Source organism: Danio rerio, chromosome 21 (genome assembly GCF_049306965.1).
Source record: "Danio rerio strain Tuebingen ecotype United States chromosome 21, GRCz12tu, whole genome shotgun sequence".
NCBI classification, from domain to species: domain Eukaryota; kingdom Metazoa; phylum Chordata; class Actinopteri; order Cypriniformes; family Danionidae; genus Danio; species Danio rerio.
Genome location: NC_133196.1, coordinates 2,680,148 through 2,704,291, shown reverse-complemented (window position 1 = coordinate 2,704,291; position 24,144 = coordinate 2,680,148). Strand labels below are relative to the sequence as shown.

Genomic DNA, 24,144 nt, shown 5'->3' with positions numbered 1-24,144 from the left:
TTCTGAGCTTCCAGAGAAGAGCTGTGGAGAATAGAAACATCAGAAATAAAAACAGAATTAACTCGAATCACATTTTTAAAAAAACCCTCTTCCTTTTAATTTTTTCTTTGCATCTATTAATGTTTGTGTCATACCAAAACCTGCTCTACAGTCTTTAATTGTTCAAGCAATGACAGATCTATTCTACACTCTCGAAAGATGCGCAAGCTGTCACTGGGGTGGTACCTTTTCATAAGACACATTTGCGCTTAAAGGGTCCATATTGGACCTAAAATTTTTAAGTGGAACACTTTTGTACTTTTTAGGTACTAATACCCTTGAGGTATTAATATGGACCCTTTATATGTGTACCTTTTGAAAAGGTACCACCCCAGTGACAGCTCTCGTACCTTCATTTCCAAGAGTGTAGTCATTCTATTATATGATGTTCTATTCCATTCTATTTTATTCTGTGCTGTTCTGTTCTGTTCTGTTCTGTTCTATTCTATTCTATTCTATTCTATTCTATTCCATCCTATGCTATTCTATTCATTTTTTTTTCTATTATATGCTGCTCTACTAATTTCTATGCTTTTCCATGCTGGTCTATTTTATTCTACTATGTTTTTGTCTATGGTTTTCTATTCTATTCCATTATATGCTGTTCTTATATGCTATTTTATTCTATTTTATTTTATGCTGTTCTATTTTTATGCTTTTCTCTTCTTTATTCCATACTGTTATATTCTGTTTTTTCTATTCTGCACTCTCAGAAATAAAGGTACGCGAGTTGTCACTAGGGTGGTACCTTTAGAAAAGGTACAAGTTTGTACCTAAAAGGTCCATATTAATACCTCATGGGTACATATTAGTAACTAAAAAGTGCAAAAGTGCTCCTTTTAAAATATTTAGGTGCCAGTATGTACCCGTGAGTTACCAATATGGACCCTTCAAGTACAAATGTGTACCTTTCGAAAAGGTACCACCCCAGTGACAGCTTCTGTACCTTTATTTCTGAGAGTGTGTTATTCTATTCTATTCTATTCTATTCTATTCTATTCTATTCTATTCTATTCTATTCTATTCTATTCTATTCTAGGCTGTTCTACTTTGTCATTTGCGTTCTATAAATTTCTATTTTTTCCATGCTGTTCTATTTTACTCTATTCTATGCTGTTCCCTTCTATTTCATGCTGTTCTACTCTATTATATTATGTGTTGTTCTATTTTATGCTGTTCTATTCTATTCAACTCTATTTTTTCTATGCTGTACTTTTTACTCTATTCTATTTTATGCTTTATGCTTATTATATGTTGTTCTATCTTGTTCCATGCCATTCAATTCCATGCTGTTCTACTATATGATGTTTCTTCTGTTTCTTGTCATTCTATTCTATGCTGTTCTATTGTATTTTACTCTATTCTATGCTGTTGTATTCTATTGTATGCTTTTTTATTCTATTCTATTCCATGCTGTTCTACACTATTCTATTCTATTTTATGCTGTTCTACTTTATTCTATTGTATGTTGTTCTATTCTAGTCTATGCTGTCCTGTTCTATTCTATTCTATTGTTCTATTCTGTTCTGTTCTGTTCTGTTCTATTCTATTCTATTCTATTCTATTATATTATATTATATTATATTATATTATATTATATTATATTATATTATATTATATTATATTCTATGCTGTTTTATTCTATTCTATTCTATTATATGCTGTTTTATTCTATTCTATTCTTTTCTGTTTTATTCTATTCTATGTTGTTTTACTCTAGTCTATGTTGTTCTGTTCTATACTGTTCTATTTTATTCTATGCTTTTTTATTCTGTTCTATGCTGTTCTATTCTATTCTATTCTATTCTATTCTATTCTATTCTATTCTATTCTATTCTATTCTATTCTATTCTATTCTATGCTGTTCTAGTGTTTTATGCTTTTATCTTCTCTATTTTATGCTGTTCTATCCTGTTCCATGCTGTCCTATTATATGCTGAGGAATCACGTTACTATATTTGCTCGTGTTCATGATCAAGATTTATAAACCAAACATTTAAGAGGACAATAAAAACAAACTATTTGATTTATCTTTTAACATAAGAAATTTGGATTTTTAAAAAGCAAAGAAATGTTAATGACATTAAATGATGAAAAAAAGATTCATATTCATGATAAGGTCAGATATATAACAGTCAATATTTGACAAAGTGCATCAAAACCATTAATCAAAGTTGTTCTAAAACCAAAGTGTGCATTGAAAAATAACAATATTAATTTTTACAATAACATACAGTTTTAATATTGGTTAATGCATTATTTATGTATTACATTTATAGGTATAATTTATAATTAATTACAATAGCAATATGTTTGAGTCACCTAAAATGCTGCGAAAATGCTTAAAACACTTAAGAATGCAAATGTATATAAATGAATGAGGAATATGGGATTTTTCTCTCATATATTTTAAAATCGAAACATCCTCCAATGAATGCACACTCTTCTCCTTTCACCAAATCTGATCATTTCTAAATCAGAGCTACGTGCTAAACATTTTCACACATGAATTTCTGTCCGCACACTCACCAGAATCCAGATCTGTTTATTTATTCCAGGTTTAATTCCTAATTCAGATTTGTGCATTGAAATCCTCAGAGACGTTTACTACAAACCGTAAAATCACTGCGAAGAAATATAGAATGAACGAGGAAACGATTGAGGAAATAGTTTAGACCTCTTCAGTGACGTGTGACTCTACTGGAGAGACTGGTTTAGCCCATGTTCATTCTTGTGAAAAGGACCTTGGCTGTGTTAATGTTTCACAATAGATGGTAAAGTTCAGTTGATCTCATTACAGTGTTTGGCCACTGGAAGAATAGAGACACGCAAGGCATTTCTGAAATTACACAAGGAGTAACTTCTCCTGCTTTCCTGGAGTAAATACAACTCAAGACTACTGGACTGAAATATAAGACCGCTGCTTTGTCTACACTCTAAACCAAAGAATGGGTTATTTTAACCCAATGTTGGGTCAAATATGAAGTGTAAAATGCAATCAGTTACTTCACTTAAAAATTGAGTAAACTCTTTACCTTAAAAGTGTCAAGTTGACTTTACTTTTAAAAACCAAGTACACCAACAAGCTGACTTTTCTTTAAAAAGTGAGTAAACTTGTTTCCTTAAAGAGACAAGTTCATTCATGCATGCAATTTCTTTTCGGCTTTTATTAATCAGTGGTCACCCAAGCGTAATGAGCCGCCAACTTATCCAGCACATGTTTTATGCAACGGATGCCCTTCCAGCCGCAACCCAACACTGGGAAACACTCACACACTCTTGCACACACTCACATACACTAGGGTTAATTTAGCTTACCAATATCACCTATATCGCATGTGTTTGGACTGTGGGGGAAACCGGAGCACCCAGAGGAAACCCACGTCAACACAGGGAGAAAATGCAAACTCCACACAGAAATGACAAATGACCCAGCCGGGGCTCGAACCAGCGATCTTCTTGCTGTGAGGCCACAATGTAACCCACTGAGCCACTGTGTTGCCCTTCTTTAGATTATTACAATATAAAATGGTTTAGAGTGGCAATAAACCCACTCTAAAAGTAATAATTTAAGTCATGTGAGATTTAATGTGAGACATGCTTTACAGTAGCAGCACCAAGTTTGGGATACTGCACATTAATTATCCAAATCTGCCAGAGAAAAGTTGACTTTACTTAAAAAAGTGATTAAAGGAGTTGCCTTAAAAACAAGTTGACTTAAAGTGAGTAAACATGTTGCCTAAAACGTGACAAGTTGACTTTACTTAAAGAAGGTGAGTGAACTGATTGCCTTAAAAGTTGACTACTTTTAAAAGTTAAATACACCAACAAGTTGACTTAATAAAATGAGTAAACTCGTTCCCTTAAAACACAAGTTGTGTTTTAAAAAACACAAAAAACAAAAGACTTTACTTTAAAAAGTGAGTAAACAAATTGCTTTAAAAAGCAAGTTGACTTTATTTAAAAAAAGTGAGTAAATTCTTTGCCTTAAAAGTTGACTTTACTTTTAAAACTTTGGTACAACAAACAAGTTGACTTTACTTAATAAAATGAGTAAACTCGTTCACTTAAAACACAAGTAAACTTTACTTTAAAAAGTGAGTAAACAAGTTGCCTTAAAAAACAAGTTGACTTTACTTAAAAAAGACAGTAAATCCATTGCCTTAAAAAATAAGTTGACTTTACTTAAAAATGTGAGTAAACTCGTTACTTTAAAAGTGATTAGCTGACTTTATAGTTAAAAAAGTGAGTAAACTCATTGCGTTAAAAGAGACAAGTTGACTTTAGTTTAACATCAAGTACACCAAGTTGACTTTACTTAAAAAAGTGAGTAAACTCATTGCCCTAAAACACAAGTTGACTTTACTTAAACTGAGTAAACCTGTTGCCTAAGACATGACAAGTTGACTTTACTGTACAAAGTGAGTAAACTCATTGCCTCAAAAATAGGTTGGCTTTACTTAAAAATGTGAGTAAACTCATTGGGTTAATAGCGACAAGTTGGCTTTACTTAAAAAAAGGAGTAAACTCATGGGCTTAAAAAAAAAGCTGACTTTAATGTAAAAAAGTAAGTAAACAAGTTACCTTATAAGTGGCAAGCTGACTTTACTTAAAGTGAGTAAACCAGTTGCCTAAAACATGACAAGTTGACTTTACTTTAAAAAACACAGTACACCAACAAGTTGACTTCACTGTAAAAAGTGAGTAAACTCGTTCCCTTAAAAAACAAGTTGACTTTACTAAAAAAGTGAGTAAATTCATTGCCTTAACACAAGTTGACTTTACTTAAAGTAAACAAGTTGCCTTAAAAGTGACAAGTTGACTTTACTTTTGAAAACCAAGAACACCAACAAGTTGATTTTACTTAAAGTGAGTAAATCTGTTGCCTAAAACATGACAAGTTGACTTTACTTAAAGAAGGTGAGTGAACTGATTGCCTTAAAAGTTGACTACTTTAAAAATTAAATACACCAACAAGTTGACTTAATAAAATGAGTTAACTCGTTCCCTCAAAACACAAGTTGTGTTTTAAAAAACACAAAAAACAAAAGACTTTACTTTAAAAAGTGAGTAAACAAGTTGCCTTAAAAAGCAAGTTGACTTTATTTTAAAAAGGTGAGTAAATTCATTGCCTTAAAAGTTGACTTTACTTTTAAAACTATGGTACAACAAACACGTTGACTTTACTTAATAAAATGAGTAAACTCGTTCACTTAAAACACAAGTTAACTTTACTTTAAAAAGTGAGTAAACAAGTTGCCTTAAAAAACAAGTTGACTTTATTTAAAAAAGACAGTAAATCCATTGCCTTAAAAAATAAGTTGACTTTACTTAAAAATGTGAGTAAACTCGTTACTTTAAAAGTGATTAGCTGACTTTATAGTTAAAAAAGTGAGTAAACTCATTGCTTTATAAGAGACAAGTTGACTTTAGTTTAACATCAAATACACCAAGTTGACTTTACTTAAAAAAGTGAGTAAACTCATTGCCCTAAAACACAAGTTGACTTTACTTAAACTGAGTAAACCTGTTGCCTAAGACATGACAAGTTGACTTTACTGTACAAAGTGAGTAAACTCATTGCCTCAAAAATAGGTTGGCTTTACTTAAAAATGTGAGTAAACTCATTGGGTTAAAAGCGACAAGTTGACTTTACTTCACTAATAAGTTGACTTCACTGTAAAAAGCGAGTAAAAAGTAGGAACAACAAACAAGTTGACTTTACTTAATAAAATGAGTAAACCCGTTCCCTTAAAAAACAAGTTGACTTCACTTTAAAAAGTGAGTAAACAAGCTGCTTTAAAAGTGACAAGTTGACTTTACTTTGAAAACCAAGTGCACCAACAAGTTGATTTTACTTAAAAAAAGGAGTAAACTCATGGGCTTAAAAAAATAAGCTGACTTTAATGTAAAAAAGTAAGTAAACAAGTTACCTTATAAGTGGCAAGCTGGCTTTACTTAAAGTGAGTAAACCAGTTGCCTAAAACATGACAAGTTGACTTTACTTTAAAAAACACAGTACACCAACAAGTTGACTTCACTTTAAAAAGTGAGTAAACTCGTTCCCTTAAAAAACAAGTTGACTTTACTAAAAAAGTGAGTAAATTCATTGCCTTAACACAAGTTGACTTTACTTAAAGTAAACAAGTTGCCTTAAAAGTGACAAGTTGACTTTACTTTTGAAAACCAAGAACACCAACAAGTTGATTTTACTTAAAGTGAGTAAATATGTTGCCTAAAACATGACAAGTTGACTTTACTTTAAGTACAAACCCACTGTAACTTGGTACTGTTAAGTTTGCTTACTTTTTATAATTATGCATATAATTATTTTAATTAAATTAAACTAGTACAGTCAAATTATGTTATAGAAAAATATTAAATACACATTTAAAAAAGAGGAAAAAGCACAAAAAAAAGGAAAATTTAGATAAAATTTTGTAGGTTGTAATAATTTTTTTTGCAATATTTTGCTTGAACATATTTAGAAATCAAAAGACAATATAATTAATCAAAATGGGCTGTACTCAATTATGCTGAGCACTGTACATGTAAAGTTTATATAGAAATCCATTGTGCTGCCCAAATGTCAATCATCATTGCCAAGTAAACAGCATACTGACACAGTAATTTAAAGGCAGTCATCCGTATATAGAGAATGGTTTACTAATAAATACAGTAATCTAAATAGCGACATCATGTGGTGAGTTTAAGAAATGACAGGCCAGGACTGGACCCACGTGACCACGAAGCAGCTGATAGAGCACCACTTGAGCTGATAGGGGATTTAAAAAACAACAAATACAAATTCGGATATTTAAATTGGGAAACTTGGTGCTGCTACTGTAAAGCATGTCTCACATATCTCACATGACTTAAATTATTACTTTTCAACATTTTGTTGTGATGCCAGAGAAGAACATTTTTAGGGTTTTCCACATTAAACCATTTTATATTGTAATAATCTAAAGAAGGGCAACACAGTGGCTCAGTGGGGAGCATTGTGGCCTCACAGCAAGAAGGTTGCTGGTTTGAGTCCTGGTTGGGTCACTGGAGTTTGCATGTTCTCCCCGTGTTGGTGTGGGTTTCCTCCGGGTGCTCTGGTTTCCCCCACATATCCAAACACATGCGCCATAGGGGAACTGATTAACTAAATTGGCCGTAGTGTGTGTCTGTGAATGAGTGTGTATTGGAGTTTCCCAGTACTGGGTTGCAGCTGGAAGAGCATCCGCTATGTAAAACATGTGCTGGATAAGTTGACGGTTCATTCAGCTGTGGCGACCCCTGATTAATAGAGTAACCTGAAGAAAAATGAACGAATAGTCTAAAGACTACACTGTATGTAAATTTAACCAATGGATTGATTTTCTGAAAGTACGTTGTATTTGCACATTTCTCTAGTATCGTGTTTATTAATTATTAAACTAACTAACTGTAACTGTAGGCTTAATCTCAGACATGTTTTGACTCAAAATGCAGCAAACACATCATTAAAACAATTACGAAAGTGGCAAATTCAACTCAAGTTGAGCTTTATTGTCATTCCGCATGTGTGAATGTCATGTTTTGCAGGACCACGGTGCTACATACCCTGCTGAAAAATCCAGCTTAAACCAGCCTAGGCTGGTTGGCTGGTTTTAGCTGGTTGACCAGGCTGGTTTTAGAGGGGTTTTGGCCATTTCCAGCCTGGTCTTAGCTGGTCAGGCTGGAAAATGACCAGCCAAATCCAGCTTGACCAGCCTGGTTTAAGCTGGATATAGCTGATTTTGGCTGGACTCCCAGCTTGGCTAGGCTGGTCTAACTGGTTTTAGCTGGTTATCTATTAATCCACAGTGGAATGAACCACCAAATTATCAAGCAAGTTTTTACACAGCGGATGCCCTTCCAGCCGCAACCCATCTCTGGGAAACATCCACACAAACACTATAGACAATTTAGCCTACCCAATTAACCTGTACCACATGTCTTTGGACTGTGGGGGAAACCGGAGCGCCCGGAGGAAACCCAGGCGAAGGCAGGGAGAACATGCAAACTCCACACAGAAACGCCAACTGAGCCGAGGCTCGAACCAGCGACCTTCTTGCTGTGAGGGGACAGCACTACCTACTGCGCCACTGCCTCGCCAGTAAGTTTTCATAACAGGAAAATATTGATAATTACATCGATTTAAAAAGGTGGCTAATTTAAAGGTAAATATATCTGTCAATTAGTTTAAAATAATATTTAACTTGTAGCAGCCCAAAGAAACTGTTGATAACTGTTTTCCACACTAATGGAGTTGTTTTGTATTTTTAAGTACACACACTGATGTTTTTTTTTTGTTATTTTGCACAAATGTTTTTGTTTTGTAAAACAATGAAAAACTGTTGTTTAAAATAAATAAAAAATAAAATGTTGTTAAATGTATTTCTTACAAGCAACTAAATGAACAGTATAAAAAAACAAGCAATTTCAGCTACTTCATTTATTTGAGGTTATAAACTTAAAAACTTGCATGTACATAAGTACATAACACTGGATTTGTTTGAAATTTTAATTAAAAAAACAAATTTTTGGGTACTTTACTTAAAAAATTGAGTTTATGGTTTGTAAAAATGCCTCTGATTGAGAAGGGAAAGGTCATTTTAAAGTTCATAAAGGTCATAATAAAGTTTGTTTTCTGAACTTCACTTTGTTAGATGTTGTCGTAATTTGAATATATTGATGCAAACTGTTACGTTTATTTATTTTTTCGTTGGTCTAAAGAATATTTTTAGAGTGTACGCTAATATATTTTAATACTGGTTATTATGGTGGTACTTGGAGAGACATTTTTTTCTGAGGTGGTACTTGGTGAAAAAGTTTGAGAACCACTGCTTTAAATAATATGCAAAAAGGTTCAGATTAAATCAAATACTGCCTCCAACCAAGTGTCAGAAAAGCGAATGCACACGCCCATCTCCAATGTTATCAAGCGGACACACAGGCCCCGCCCCTCATTTGTGTGGGCGGAGCACATCAATGCCTCCGCTACGAGTTGTGGGTGGAAACTAGCGTGACGCGGGCCAATCAGAAGCCTCTTCACTTCAGCCCGTCCAGAGCGCCGCGCCCCAGTCTGAGAGCCGCGCACCGACAGAAACAAACGCTTGCAGAAACAAACAGTGACACAAACCCGTTTACGGAGAAAAAGCACGAGCTCCCCGCCTGTTCCCAAGTCGCTGTCCATTCCAGCCGCGCACTTGCACCCAGATAAGCGTAAGTTTTGCTTTTCTTAATGTGCTTTCTGTCTGGATTATTCTCCTCAGGGGGTTTAGTCGCGCGGCCTCACCGTTAGCGCGGGTGCTAGTGGCGCTAGCTTTCGCTTTCTGCAGGAGGAACGCGTTTGTTGTTTATGTTTTGTCGTTTGTTTTGTGTTTCTGAGGTCGTTTGGTGGTTTTGTGTCGCGATTGTGACTCTCGGTAACGTATTTTTGATGTAGTAGACGTGCGCGCACCCGCGAGCTACGGACAGGACAGTCGCGCGCGCGAGGGCCACTGCTGTACGCACACGAAGGAAAAATAGTTAAAGTGTTTTTATTTGTTATTTAAAGTTGAAAATATTTACTATTTAGCTAAAGTTATGCAAACATATTGAATATTTGTGACTTTAGAACGACTCTGATTAGAGTGGCCTATTGACTGTTTGTTTTTGCTTGTTTAAAAGTGATATTTGTTGTGTCATCTACAATTTTTGTTATGTGATGTATTGTAATTAGGCTTATGGATGTGTGGATGCTGCTTTTAGCAATTTAAGAATGATAAGAGAAGCATTAGTATATTGTTTATCTAGTTTGCTTATTTGCTACAGATAATTTTGTCTATATGACAAAAAGAATCACATGAAACAAATACAGCTGTATTATAGATATATTTGCATATGTGTAATGTGTTTAAGCCCATTTTTATGAATTTGAGTTTTTAGCAAAGTGTAGCCATAAATATTGAATATTTGTGAGTTTAGAGTCTGAGTAAAGCAATCCAGTTTGTTTTTGCTTGTTTAAAAGTGATGTGCGTTGTGTCATCTGCAAATTTCAACCTTGCCATGAAAACAAATCCAGTTTTTACCAAAATATCAAAACAAAAATACCTTTTTGTGTAAGCAACTATTTTACAGTACTCAAATACTCAAAATGTCTCTGTCAGTGTTTTTAAACAATTATTTTTGATTTACCAAAATCACACAAGTGGCAATTTCACATCTGTCACATCCATAACCGAGAGACGCCATATCCATAACGACACTTTTTTTTCTCATAAATGCAAAAATGTCATATAAAATACCTTTAATCCTGTATGTTCTACAGACAGCCAACTCTTATCCTTTTTATTAGAATAATTTTTGGAGGGTTGTGCAATTTAATTAACAGAATTTCTACAAAGCATGTTGTATGGTCATATGTGTGTGTGTGTGTGTGTGTGTATATATATATATATATATATATATATATATATATATATATATATATATATATATATATATATATATATATAATGTGTGTGTAAATGATTGCATTTTAACTCGGTTTAGTTTAAACTTTATTGTCCATACTGCATACATGCAACAATCACACATTAGCAACACTAATCAAGACAACAAGTTAGAAACTTAAAAAACAAATTAGCCCCATACATAATACCACAGATCATTGTTGACAACCACCCAGTTCACTTCAAACAGTGATCTGATTTATAACAACAACTGCAATTGGGATAAATTACTTATAAGCATTTCCTCAGGTTTTAGGAGTTAAACCTGTGTCCTGACAGTAGCACTTCAAAAGCTGAGTTAGCGGGATGTGTATTGTCTTTCAAAGTTGCAATGTTGCGAATGTTGTTTGAGACCAGTTATCTTATTTGCCTGATTGATAATTTGTGATAATTTCTTCTTCTGTTTTAGTGTTGTGTTACCAAAACATGAAACATTATTACATGTGAAGACACTCTGTTAATGATCTATGTGCCAAGTTTGAAGTCTGTAAGCTAACATTAAAACTTGCAGAGTAGACTGAATAGCTGACTTGCCTTATAAACATCCTCTACATTACTATGAAAATTCAGTTTATTGTCAATTTTTGTACCTAAATACTTAAAATTTGACTATATTTCCATTGATAATGATTGGTTTATAAAACCTAATATCTACTACTCTTGGTAGACTTCCCAGACATAGCTGTTTGGTTTTTCCTATATTAAGATGTGATGAACTTTTGCCAAACCAATTTGTGATGCTATTAATATATTTAAAATACAAGGAGCTAGAAATTTTCATAAACATTTATTATACAGAATTTTAACTTGGTGCTGTTAAATCAAAAGTTAGAAATTTAAATCAGTATTATAGATTAAGTGTTATTTTTATTCCATGCATCCCCAAGCACACCCTTGTGACCCTAGTTTGAACTCTGCTGTAGTTCATCATCATATCAGGATGTTTTCTTATTCTTTTGTGGCGTAAAAATGTGCGCCATTTGTTTTGAAGTGACACTAAGTGGCCATCCATGCCTGGCTGATATATCGGTTTATCACTAACCCGCATTAGGCCTCTTGTGTCGCGGGATGTCAGTGTTTTTGTACTGATCACAGATTGGGCTCATGCATGTGTCGCTGGTGTTTTGACAGTCTGTCGGTCAGAGAAAGACTGAAGCGTCTGTCTGCTGCTTTCAACCATAAGGCCAGGGCAGATCTGTGAAGTCACAGGAAGTGTATAGGAGTGTATTGTTGCTTTTATGATCGCATTACAGGGGAGTCAGGGGACGTGTTTTGCAAAAGTCACTTCTAGAAGTGGTTTAAGCACTGTTTTGTGGCAACAGTGTAAATATATCCAGCTTCTAATGGTAAAAATTAATTATTTGCATTCTTTATAATCAGACTTGTTAACAACAGTCTGCAGAAACACTTTGATTGAAATTAACTCTTTGTATGTGTCATCAGAGATGGAAAGTCCCACCCATTAGTGACAACCTCTCTCTCATTAGCATAAACAGCCCTGAGTGAGAAGCAGCCATCCGTCATTAGAGGTTTGACCTTCTGAAGATAATTTCAGTGACTAAGAAGATTTTAAATGTTTAGTTTTAATCTCCATCGACTGACTTCTTCTGACTTTTTCACATTAGTACTATTTTGAATCTGCTGATATTTTTGTAGCTCCACCCTCTTTTGAATGAAATCCAATCTCATTTGAATTTAAAGAAACAGTCATCAAAACGGCACCTTTAGGATCAAAGCCTAAAAGGGTCAGTTTCAGAGAGTTATAAAACATTATTTGTGTGTTGTTGTTTTTTTAGCTGAAACGTCACACGTCAACGTCACAGAGACATCATAGAATTATTTGATATATTGTAAAAAGGGGAATAATAGGTCCTATTTAACTTAGGGATGCATTATGCATGATTATAGATTTTGGTTGTATGATTATAGTCTGAGGAATAGTCACGGTTTTCACGATTATTATGCATTCATTCATTTCAAAACACATCTAGTTTAGTAAACCACATTAAAACTTCTTAGTGTTTTTTATTGCTGCTTAGTAACCAAATAATGCAGCACAAACTAATAATAAAAAACAAACATTTCTCTTTGGCTTTTAACTTAAATTTCGGCATTTAAACATAAGTAATAGTTTTATACTAAAAATATATGACAGAACAATGAATAAATATATGAATAAATAATTAAAAATAACAATAAATAAAGTTTTTGTGTAATGCATCCATATTAGCTTAGTATTTCCGTTTCAAAGAAATCAAATGTAGTCAGTCTGCTGAACCTCTCTCTGAAAGGTACTTTTGATCAACTATATTATGAACTTGTTTGGTATTTTAATTTTGTATATACTTTTTTTTTTTGAGTCAAAGTGTATATTCCACACAGAGTATTAGATTTTATATTAGGTATTAAATTTTCAACTTTATTACGAATATTGGATTATTTTGTTTATTTTATGTTTCTGCCCTCATAGTCCACTGACATCAACGTTGAGTTGAGTTGCCCACCGTCGTCAACGTTACCAAACCTACCAATCACAAAGCTTGCGCTATGCGTCATTGTAACATGCAAGTACATTTTTTTGAGAGGTGCGTGGGTATACGAAGGCTGCGCCGGACTGTACACGTGACCTTGGCAGAAGTATAATAAAACAGGGCTCAACAATAAGGACTGCCCGATGGCCCGGGGCCAGTGTGAGAGATGCTTGGGACAGTAGACGGGATCATTACTGGCCCGATTGGGGCCACCTTTTTGTTAAATAATTTTGAACTGAAATAAAATACCTTCACATTTTCCATGCTGCTCTTTTTGTTTTGTTAACACATAATTTTGCTCATTATACATATATTGACATTTTAAAAGTATTATTTAAAAAAAAATTACATTTAGATAATTATAGGCATTATTTTTGACACATTATTTAAAATACATGGCTAAAAAATAGCTATTAAATTGAATTGTATTTTTTCTTTGGTGGGGCCAGTGGAAATTTTGGTCGGGCAAGTAAAAATCTAAACCATTGGCCCAATCGGACCAGTAGAAAAAATCCTTTGCGTTGAACCCTGTAAAATAATAATAATAATAATAAAACTATAAATCATAATATAAGTATTGTTCTGCCTTAACAGAGCGGCATCAAGTGACTCCACATACGGTAGAAAAAGTTATTTAAAAAAATTGACCTTGAAAAATAGATTGATTACAGGTTCTAAATGTTGATTTCCATTATTTTTTGATTAATCGCTCAGCCCTGCAAAGTATGAAGCTGATCTGTTCAGTTCTGGGGCTAGCACCTGACTACATTTGTGACCTGGTAACTCTCGCCACTCCCACCCGCAGTCTTCGTTATGCATCTGGACTTGCGATGTATCAACCACGCTGTAAACTAAAGAGCTTTTTCGTAACTTGCGCCTAAGCTATGGAATGGTCTACCCATCAGCATCAGGAACGCTGCTTCTCTTGACTGTTTTAAGAATCTTCTCAAGACACACCTGTTATCGTTGCTTTTACCTTAGATTGATTATTTTTGTCAGTTTAATCATTCAATTTTATTGTTCATATTTTATTGTCTTATTGTGGTGTTTTTATTGTTCTGCTTTGTTAATGTTTGCCCTGGATTCCTTGTTGCGCTTTGGGTCTGAGAAAAGCACACTATAAATAAAATGTATTATTATTATTATTATTATTAATCCTTGTTCCGTCACTCCCAATATGCACTCAAGAAAAGAAATAACAAACTAGCGTGTGCAAAAGACGCAGTATGTGAACAGCCCTTAGTTAACCTCAGCCATAGTTGATCAAGTTTGTGCGTATTATCCTCTGTCTATTAGCTCGAAACCAGCGCACAGTTGGCATAACTTTGTTTAGTTGCAGCATCCATGCAGAAACGCGGTGTTGAGAAGCCTTTACGATTAATTAAACGTGACAAATTTAAGCACAGTTAATAGTGAAATCACATTGCATCACTAGTTTAATATGATGCAACATGCAGAGTTGTTTAATAACTACTAATTAACCTTTGTATTCTGTATTTTGCTGAAGTCCTGGATGGACCTGATAAAACTGACCCTAATAGACTTCAATGATTTTTTTTTTAGCAAAAATCTCTAGGTGAAAAAAACAAACAATCAGGTTCTAACTATAAAGCATTTATAGAAACAGCTTATCAAACATTGCAATAAACATATCATAAGATATTAATCACCAAATCTTTTTTAAGAATTGGAACATATCAATTCTTGCACATTTCAGAACACATCATCAAGTTGAAACTGCAAAACTTAATAATTCTGCCATTCTGTTTGGTAAAAGTAATTCGTTATTTAGTCCCTTCTTGAAAACACTGTTACATTACACGGTTACATTGCAATTGCTTGAGAGTTCCTCCCAAGATGAACATTTTTTTCTCGTTACACTCACGTGGTTGAAATGAATGGATGAATGAATAGGCAAGGCAAGTTTATTTATATAGCACATTTCATACACAGTGGCAATTCAAAGTGCTTTACATAAACAGGAATAACAAAGACAAGTTTAGGACATAAAATGCAGACAATAAAAATGATTAAAAACAGATAAAAACAATTTAAAATGTGTTAAAATAGGTTACAAAAGAATGAAAAAGAAAACGAAAAACATAATAGTGCGATCTGTCGGACGCAGCACAGTGCTCATTCAGTACAGGCACAGCTAAACAGATGTGTTTTCAGTCTTGATTTGAATGTGCCTAATGTTGGTGCACATCTGATCATTTCTGGAGGCTGATTCCAGCAGCGAGGGGCGTAGTGGCTGAAAGCTGATTCACCCTGCTTTGACTGAACTGAATAGCTTTTTTCTATAGTATATCTTCGTTTGTGACCAATCTGCTTAAGTTGTGAGTTATGAAATACTGTTTCCGGGTCCAAGCCGCTACACATTTGAATTGAGAAAATATTAGTCAATTAATCACACATTAAAGAGCATTTCATAAAGTCATGGTTAGGCCCACACAGAATCTGTGCGCGCAGAATTTCGCAGATTTTCCGCAGATTTCTGCAGATTTTTAGCCCATTATTAATTCTGTTTATTTACTTGAGTAAATGTGTAAATCTGAATTTATTCAGTTTTTATTCAGTAATTTATTTCTTTTTTATTTAATATATTAAGGTTTTTGTTATAATACTCTGCTGGATACTCCCAAAATAATTCTGCAGAAATCTGCAGATTTTAACCAAAATTCTCAGCAGAAATAGCAAAAAACGTCTGCAGATTCCGTCTGGCCCTGCTCATGGTGTACACAACAGTCTTTGCTTGCTGCATCACAAACACCAATATTTGAATAATTTACAAAAAATGTTCACTTTCTGGCCATAGGATATTATATATATTGCGATCATGATTTTCAAAAGAATTACAGTGGTTTGTAAATGTTTATTTTTCCGTTTGTTGACTCTCCCCATACAGTTTGATAAAGCCCTTGGACCCTGAAGCCGCTTCTTGTGACGTCACATTTAATAAGTGGATATAACTAAGAAATTTAAACAAGTTTGAAGCAAGTGGAGGATGAGTAAATTATGACAGAAGTTTCCGTTTTGGATGTGTTGGAGCCACTGTGATGCATTGTAAGCTTTTACTTACTATCGGGTTATCCAAAAACACAGATAGGATTTGATTGACAGTGCCACATTTTGATTAAAACTGTTTTGGGTTGTTTCTCATCCAATCATTCATTTACAGTTGGAACCATCATTTCTATCAGTTATTTTTGGGCTCAATAGCAGTGTGATGGTGAAACCTGCGATGGAGTGTGCAGTGAAACAAGCCCACTCAATCTCTCGCCCACGACCCTCTAGAGGGACAAAAATCTGTTTCTCATTTTCATCTTGTGTTGTTTAACGTTTCCCCTCTTCCTTTCTCCTCCCTCTTTTTGCTCTCATTTTCATACATACAGTGCTGTGCTCCCTTAAACAGGAAATAGTTTGTGTAGGGCGAACAGCTCTTCAACCATTGCATAGGATTTTAATAATCTGTTAAATATTAAAGAATCTACTCCTTTAAAGAATGAATAAAAAGGCAAGCATGTTTTCTTAATACAATGCTGCAATTATTTTTGTGTATTTACACAGCAAAACAACAATTCGTGCATATAATGGCATGCCTTTTTTTGCAATTGATGTCTTGCATTTGCTCTTGTTGATTTTTCATGATGTAAAAGTCTTACTATTGAGTTTTTCTATCAAGAATATTTACAGTGACACAATAGCTTAGTTTCTAAAGCTTCCGTAGGCAGCATTTTAGTGTGACCCTGGATCACAAAACCTTATGTGTAAATTTTTGTCAATTGAAATCTATACATCTGAGTTTGAAAGCTGAGTAACTAAAGCTTTCTATTGATACTTGGCTTGTTATAAGAATTGTTGGGGAAATATGTGTCTGACATGAAACTTTTCAAAATCTGAGGGTTTAAAAGCATATAAAAAAAAAACTGAAAAATTAGTCTTTAATGTTGTATAGATTGAGTTCTTTGCAACGCAAAACAAAAAAAGTTTATTTAATAGGGATGCAACTATTACAGATTTTGGTTGTATGATTAAATTCTTAGAAATAATCATGGTTTCACGGTTATCAATAGTCCATTTCTCTTTGGACTTAAAGTTTGGACTTAAAAATAAGGACTTAAACACATTTTTTGGCATTTAAACATGAGTAATAATTTTACGCTGAAAATAAATGACAGAACAATGAATGAATGAATAAATAAAAATAAGTATAAATAAAAAAAAGTTTGTCTAATGTAAATCTAAGCTACATATTAGTCAAGTAGTTCCCTTTTATAGAGAACAAATGCATTCTTTCAACTAGGTGTGCCTGGAAAGTGTGCGTGAACGTGTTGCTTCCAATATGCGCACACAAGCCGTGTGCCTCCATTGGAAATAGCAAACTTGTGTGTGCAAAAGACGCAATATGTGAACCCTTAGTTATTAACCTCAGCCATAGTTAATCCAGTGTGCGTGGGTGTCTGTGTACAAGCTCTGAACGTCAAACTAGCAGTTTTGTTTCGTGCAGAAACACAGTGTTGTGAAGCCTTTAAAATTAATTATTGGTGACTAATTAAAGCACGATTAATAGTGAAACCAGTTAATCGTTGCATCCGCAGGGGTACTATTTCATGATCTCTACCTAACATTCAAATATCTTTGGCATAATATGTGTGTGAATGACAAATGGGATATTTTTTGTTTTTCTCCTGTTGCGCTCAACAAACAACCAAATAAACAGTCTTAGGACCTTAAGGTTAACTTCACACCTCTCTCCAAATTTCAGGAGGTAAAATATTGACTCTTAAACATGACCAAATAACCAGAGAAGGGTCTCCGGACCTTAAGGTTAACTTTTTCTCCAAATTTCAGGAGGTAGAATATTGACTCTAGATAATCATGCTGACACCACAAACCTCAAATTTGTGCTTTGCAATCAAAAATAATGTGCAACTAGCTGAGAGAGAGGGTGGGCCTGATCAACTCGCACTTCTCTCTTACCTATTAGGCCGACCTTTGCCCAACACCCAAATTTTGACTATAAAGGTGAGGGTTTCTTGCTAAAACATTGGAAGCTCATCCGTGGGATAAGTGTGCATCGCCCGGCATTCTCGGACACATGTGTTGGTTTTCCAATGTGACTGCAACTGGCTCCCCAGTCTTTGAATAGGAAAATGATGGCACGTCTCTGAGGTTGTATATACTTGTATCAAATTGCTTGAAGTTTTTATTATCTGTCTTTTATTCATGTAATCTCATCTTTATTTCGCATTATAAGCCTTTTATGCAATTTTGTTGTATTTTGATTAATGATGTTCATGAGTATGATTCATGATTATTGAATATTATTGTGATTATAATTTATATCAGCAGTATGTAGCAGCAATAAACAGTTTTATTGCTTAATTAGTATGGTGTATGGACAGTTATTGGTGCCTTCTCTTGTTGATTACCACCACACTTGTCTCACTTAAACACAAGTCATACTTAAACCTTTTTGGTATGCTGAAAAACAGTGTGCAATGTAACACTGCACTGTAAAAATAATGCTGTAAAATTTACTGTTGGTTGTGTAAAATGTACAACTGTACTGTAAATTAGCAATTACAGTTGTGCTGTAGTTTTAAGGCACAATAGTCATTAAATTGGGAGTGCGCTAATCATTTTTACTGTATTACTTGCATTTTTAAATGCCATTGTAATTGTTTAATTTACTTAATTGTAAATGTACTTGTAAATTTTAATGGCAACCAAAAATCCCATTAATACTGTATATTTTATTACAGTGTGGTCTTGCGGTTCATGGTCACATATACAGTTGTCAGTGTTGTGAATTTGAATGTGTGGGTAAAAAATGACATTAGCATGTTGATAATTTTTGAAACATAAATTTCATATTTAATTTATTTAACAAAACAAAACTGTGTGAGGGGTGTCACGATTTCGATTTTTAATCGAAATCGATCAAAATTTATGCTCAATTTCGATTATCGAATCCAAAAATAGAATCGTCGATGCTGCCACGCCCCCATGTCACGTCAGCTTGGCTTGCCAAGCGGGAAAAAACAGGCTTGTTGAAGTGCTTGTTAAACTGCAGAAGCAGGAGACCCGTCGACAGAGCTTAAACCCTCTCCTCTTTCAATGAAGTCGCCGGTGTGGAAGCATTTTGGATTTCCAGTGAGTTATGTTGACAACGTTCGTGTTGTCGACAAAAAAAAAACACAGTTTTGCAAGCTCTGCTATGTATGTATTACGTACGGTTCGTCCGATAGACAACACCGGCATCGCGATCCTCCGCCCGCCCCCGTTGCAAATCCGCTCGCGAAAAGTTCACACTCAGGCCCTGTTTACACTGTCTTTGTTTTTAAATGGCATTTTAGAACGACAACGATTTGACATCCACAGTGGCGTGTAGCATTTCTGAGCAGCCCTCCTTCCTCTCTACCTCTGAAAATGCACATCACGTGACCACACAGACACAGACGCACACACAGCCATGCGCTCGAGACAGCAGGTCCAGGCAGTCAGAGGACTGCTTCAATCTTTCACTCACTTGTACTTAGTCATTTTAGCGAACACCTCAGATACTGTTGGCTGGTTCCTGTTGGTTGTGCGTCTTTTTTACCGACGCCATTATAACGACACAGATCACTGCCTATTCACGAGTCCCGCAGAAAAAGTGATTGACAGGTGGTAATTATGTGTGTATCTTGCCTTTATTCATTTACTGTGTGATTTGTTTATGGGTAAAACAAAGACCATGCAGGTCAGGTAGTTTAAACGGTAGGCTACAAATAATTAATTGGTCATTAATTAATTATTCAAAATCGAAAATCGAATCGAATCGTGCCTTCAGAATCGAAAATGTAATCGAATCGAGGATTTGGAGGATCGTGACACCCTTAGCTCCTACTCAATTCAGTTAGTAGTGACCAGTGCATAGTGCAAACCGCATGGGCTCACCCGCAAGAGGAGGGGAAGGAAAGTTGCATCAAATCTGACTCCCCTTTGAGTGCACGTGCATCACAGGAGCCTGCAGTGAAACTCACTGCGGTTTATCATGACACTTTAATCAGTAATTTCTTTTTTCACAATTGACAGCATGAACAAACATAGAAGCGTTGTCTGATTGACAAGCAGCACCTTATTATGTTCAAAAGAATTCAAAAGGCCAAATGGGATGACTTTATACCCCATTTCAGAAGTAAAACACACCCTTTTAGCTAGTGCAATCTACACAACATTAAGTGCAGTGTGAGGGTAAGGGGGCGCAGTGTTTCGATGTGAACCGGTTATGTTGTGGTTCTGTTACTGCTGGTGTTGGTTGCAGCATGGTTAAAAATCCGACTATTAAACTAGGTTAATTTCAATTAAAATAAAATAAAATTAATTAATCTGACATTTTGGGTGATGTATAAATTTTTGTGACTTTGGATAGGTTTTGGGCTGGAATAAGTCAGTTATATCTGGCAACACTGACAGTTGTGGCTATTGTACATTAATCAAAAAATCAAGTATAAGTACTGATATAGTAAATAAGACTCCAGTACTCATTTTAAAGTAATCTAAAAGTTATTGTATGCTGATATTAGGAGTGCACTGATTTTAATTATAGCTTGCAGTAGTCAGTAGGATATTTTGGCAGGTTTAGAAGTTTCAAATGCACAAAATTAAGCTTTATGTCATCTAAAAATGCTGCATCAAAGAAGATGGCCATTTAATTTAGTACAGTATAATTACAGTAGCGAACTGAAAAAGCATTGTAATTATGCATGCATTGTAATAGTAATGAATTGTGACAACCTTTGAAATCAGACCAAGCAAGTGAAATGTTGATATCAAAATAATTTACTTAATGGCAAAGAAACATAAAGTGTTAGTATATAAATGATATCATTATTCATTATGAGAGGAGCAAATGTACAGCATTGTAAATGAGTTATTTTAGGTAACTTGCAATAAGGTATATTATAGTAATAACAGATAGTTTGGGCATACATAAGTCTTTTAAATAAATATAAGGGATGTAGAATGGTATATGAGGCCAGAAATGTTTTTACTGTAAATATCTGCTGGAGAATGGCTAGTAGGGGTCGGTCTTTCTGCATTTGCTGTATGCGAGTTATGCAGTTTATGTGAGCTATTCAGATCTACTACTGGCCTGCAGCCACATTTAGACCCTCCGTGTGCCAGGAATAATGCCATTACATTCCACAACACACACACACACACACACACACACACCATGTGATTTAAGATGGTAAACAGCTGGTGTGTGTGTGTTTACGGTGTTCAGACATGAGCAAACCTTATTCATTTATACATTGAGAAAATTCAGGACAATTTTGAGTAATGCGTGTAGATGCATTATTTGCAAAAACATTACTTTTATTAATTTAAATATATGAAAACTAATAAAAATTGAGGTATCTGCTTTTGCTAATTAAGTATTGATATCTCAAGTGTGTATATTATCATTACCCAAAAACACATTATTACTTAAATATTGTTTTATTATGACCTCAGATTGAGTTGATTCATTAAACATAACTTAAGCCCATTCTGGATGCTTAAAATAAATATTAAATCAAGTAAAATGAACAAAAATGGAGAAAAATAACGCATTTGAGGAGTAAATCTTCTCAATTTCATTTAGATGGTTTATTTAAATAATAAACTGAAGGTAAAATTGTCCATCTGCCGTCCATCTATCCAACTATCCCTGAAGTGGTGCTTATGTGGTCATTTTGTTTATTATTTATTTTATTAGTTATTACAATTCGAATGTTTACACATTACATCATTCTTTAAACATTTCACTTGCAAACCCACCCACAGAAACACCCAGCTACTCAGCCACACACGCGCGCACACACATACACGCACTCCCTCCACACCCTCCCTCACATCTGTGTAGTGTTACGGGTGAGATAATTCACACACTTCTCTTCTGGAAAGTAGGTCAATGAGGAAGTTTGGAGATAAGAAGTAAATTTATGCAGCTGAAAAATGATGAACTCTTTAATAATACAGAAATCATCTCTGCAGCATCCTATAGAAATCAGCCTTTTAGTGATGTTAGATTCTTGTTATTTTGGGATCATTGATTTGTATAATAGTTTTAAGTATTTAATTTTTTATTAGAGGTTTTTTGTTTTGTTGAATTTTAGTTAAAGTGCATTGTCTTTGACATTTATTAGTTTAGTTTTTTTATGTGTATATTTTATTTTTATTTTTAACATCTGTTTTTGTGCTTGGTTAAATTAAATAAAAGTGAGCAATGAAAAATTACGAACTCTTCAATACAGCCGACATCATCTCCACTGCATCCTATAGAAATGAGCCTTTCAGTCATTTTAGATTCATCTCATTTTGGTATCATTGATTTGTATAATAGTTTTAAGCATTTCATTTTTTTTATTAGAGTTTTTTTTTTTTGTATTTTCTTGTTAGTTTTAGCTAAAGTTTTAGCTATTTTAGTTGCATTTTCTTTGCTATATTTATACGTTTTTTTTATTTATGTATTTTATTTTTATTTCTTAACATGTTTTTGTGCTTGGTTAAATTAAATAAAAGTGAGAAATGGCTCTATGCCAGGCTAAAAAATTTTTTTTATATCTTTTCATATTTTAGTTGTTCATCTTTTTGTTTTTACAGTAAAAAGTGATATCATTTTACATTGTATTTGTTTTTTGTTTTTTTATTTGAGGTGTAGAATAGACTTGCACGATATTTGAAAATCCTGACATTGTGCAGTGTTTGAACTCCCAGAGCTCATCAAGGTCGCATATGCGCCCGAAAATTAATCTATGCGACCTCATGATATATTTTGGCGCATTAGTGCGACTGCAGATAATGGTTGTAGTGCGACCTGTTTCGATTTTTTGTAAAAACGTGCTGAATCGCTCTTCTCTGCCGCTATATTGGTTCATATTAGCTGTCAATCACTCAAGGTATTCCGCTGTCAGATGACAGGGAAGGAGCTTTTATGACCACGGGAAATACAAACGGCTGAAGAGTGAAAACTTAAAGCACACAGGTTTGCAAACCCCACCTAAAGTTGAGGCGCAGATGAGAGCGATCATGACACGTGGTGGATATTGATCTGCCAGCTGAGATCAATCGAGTACGTGCTTTTCGAAGAAGGTGCCCGAATCTCTATGTGTTGCATTCACTGCGTATTCAGCGCAAATGTCAAATCTAATACTGTATATCATCGCCAAAGAAGCTCGCCTTTACTAAGTTTACACTGAAACTGCGGCTCATCAAAACAAACAGCGGTATTGTGCCGGTGGTCACCGCAAGAATCCTGCTCATAAATTGGGTCGGCTGACTCACCTGCTTTCCACTAACACAGACTGAACCTTTAAATTGACACAAACTGAAACCAAAACTTTTAAAGAGTGATAGAAGTGAGACTTTACTTACTTTCTTTTGTCTATTCTTTCTTGAGGTGTAAATTATTTTTTAATTTATTTACTGATGACTGCAGCTTTCAGCATTGAATTGAATGATTTATTATAATCTTTTGTTCTTTTTGTTGCAGAAATATTATTTATTAAATTGACATGCATATAAAACAGCAGTACAAAATAAATATTTCTTACTGCAATGCTTCATATTTGTTTGATGCAAACTATACATTTATTTTTCATAAAGTAACAGACTTTTTATAGCAGATATTCATGCACGTTCAAAATTTTCACGATTTATTGTTGTTTTAAACTACAATAAATCCCTTAAAGAACGATTTGCAGCGGTGCTCATTCATTTTTGGTGGGTGCTCCTAAATGTTTTCTGGTGCTCCTAAATGTTTTTTTGGTGCTCCTAAATGTTTGAAGTTGGGAGCACCGGTGCTACCAAGTAAAAAAGTTAATTTCGAGCCCTGTTGTGATATTTTGTTTTGCTGTGATTTTATATATTGCGATTATAAATATAATTCCATCAGATAATTTTAATTTCTCTATTTGGAAAGATTTCATTAATTTAGATCGACTATGGTGATCAAGTCTTTTTCTTAGCCTTATTTGTGCATACAATCGAATAAATTACGAATATATAAATATAACAGGATAAATAAAAGTTAA

At 34.3% G+C, this 24,144-nt stretch overlaps 1 protein-coding gene across 25 annotated transcripts in view; it reads left to right on the top strand.

Annotated features, from left to right (window-relative positions):
- The first annotated feature begins 9,130 nt into the window (after positions 1-9,130).
- Positions 9,131-24,144, top strand: part of add1 (adducin 1 (alpha)) — a 78,444-nt gene continuing 63,430 nt past the window's right edge. For 24 of the 25 annotated variants that reach the window (XM_068215878.2, XM_073934682.1, XM_005160942.6 and 21 more), the window contains exon 1: positions 9,131-9,273. The gene's annotated coding sequence lies outside the window, so the exon portion shown is untranslated. 25 annotated transcript variants of the gene reach the window in all.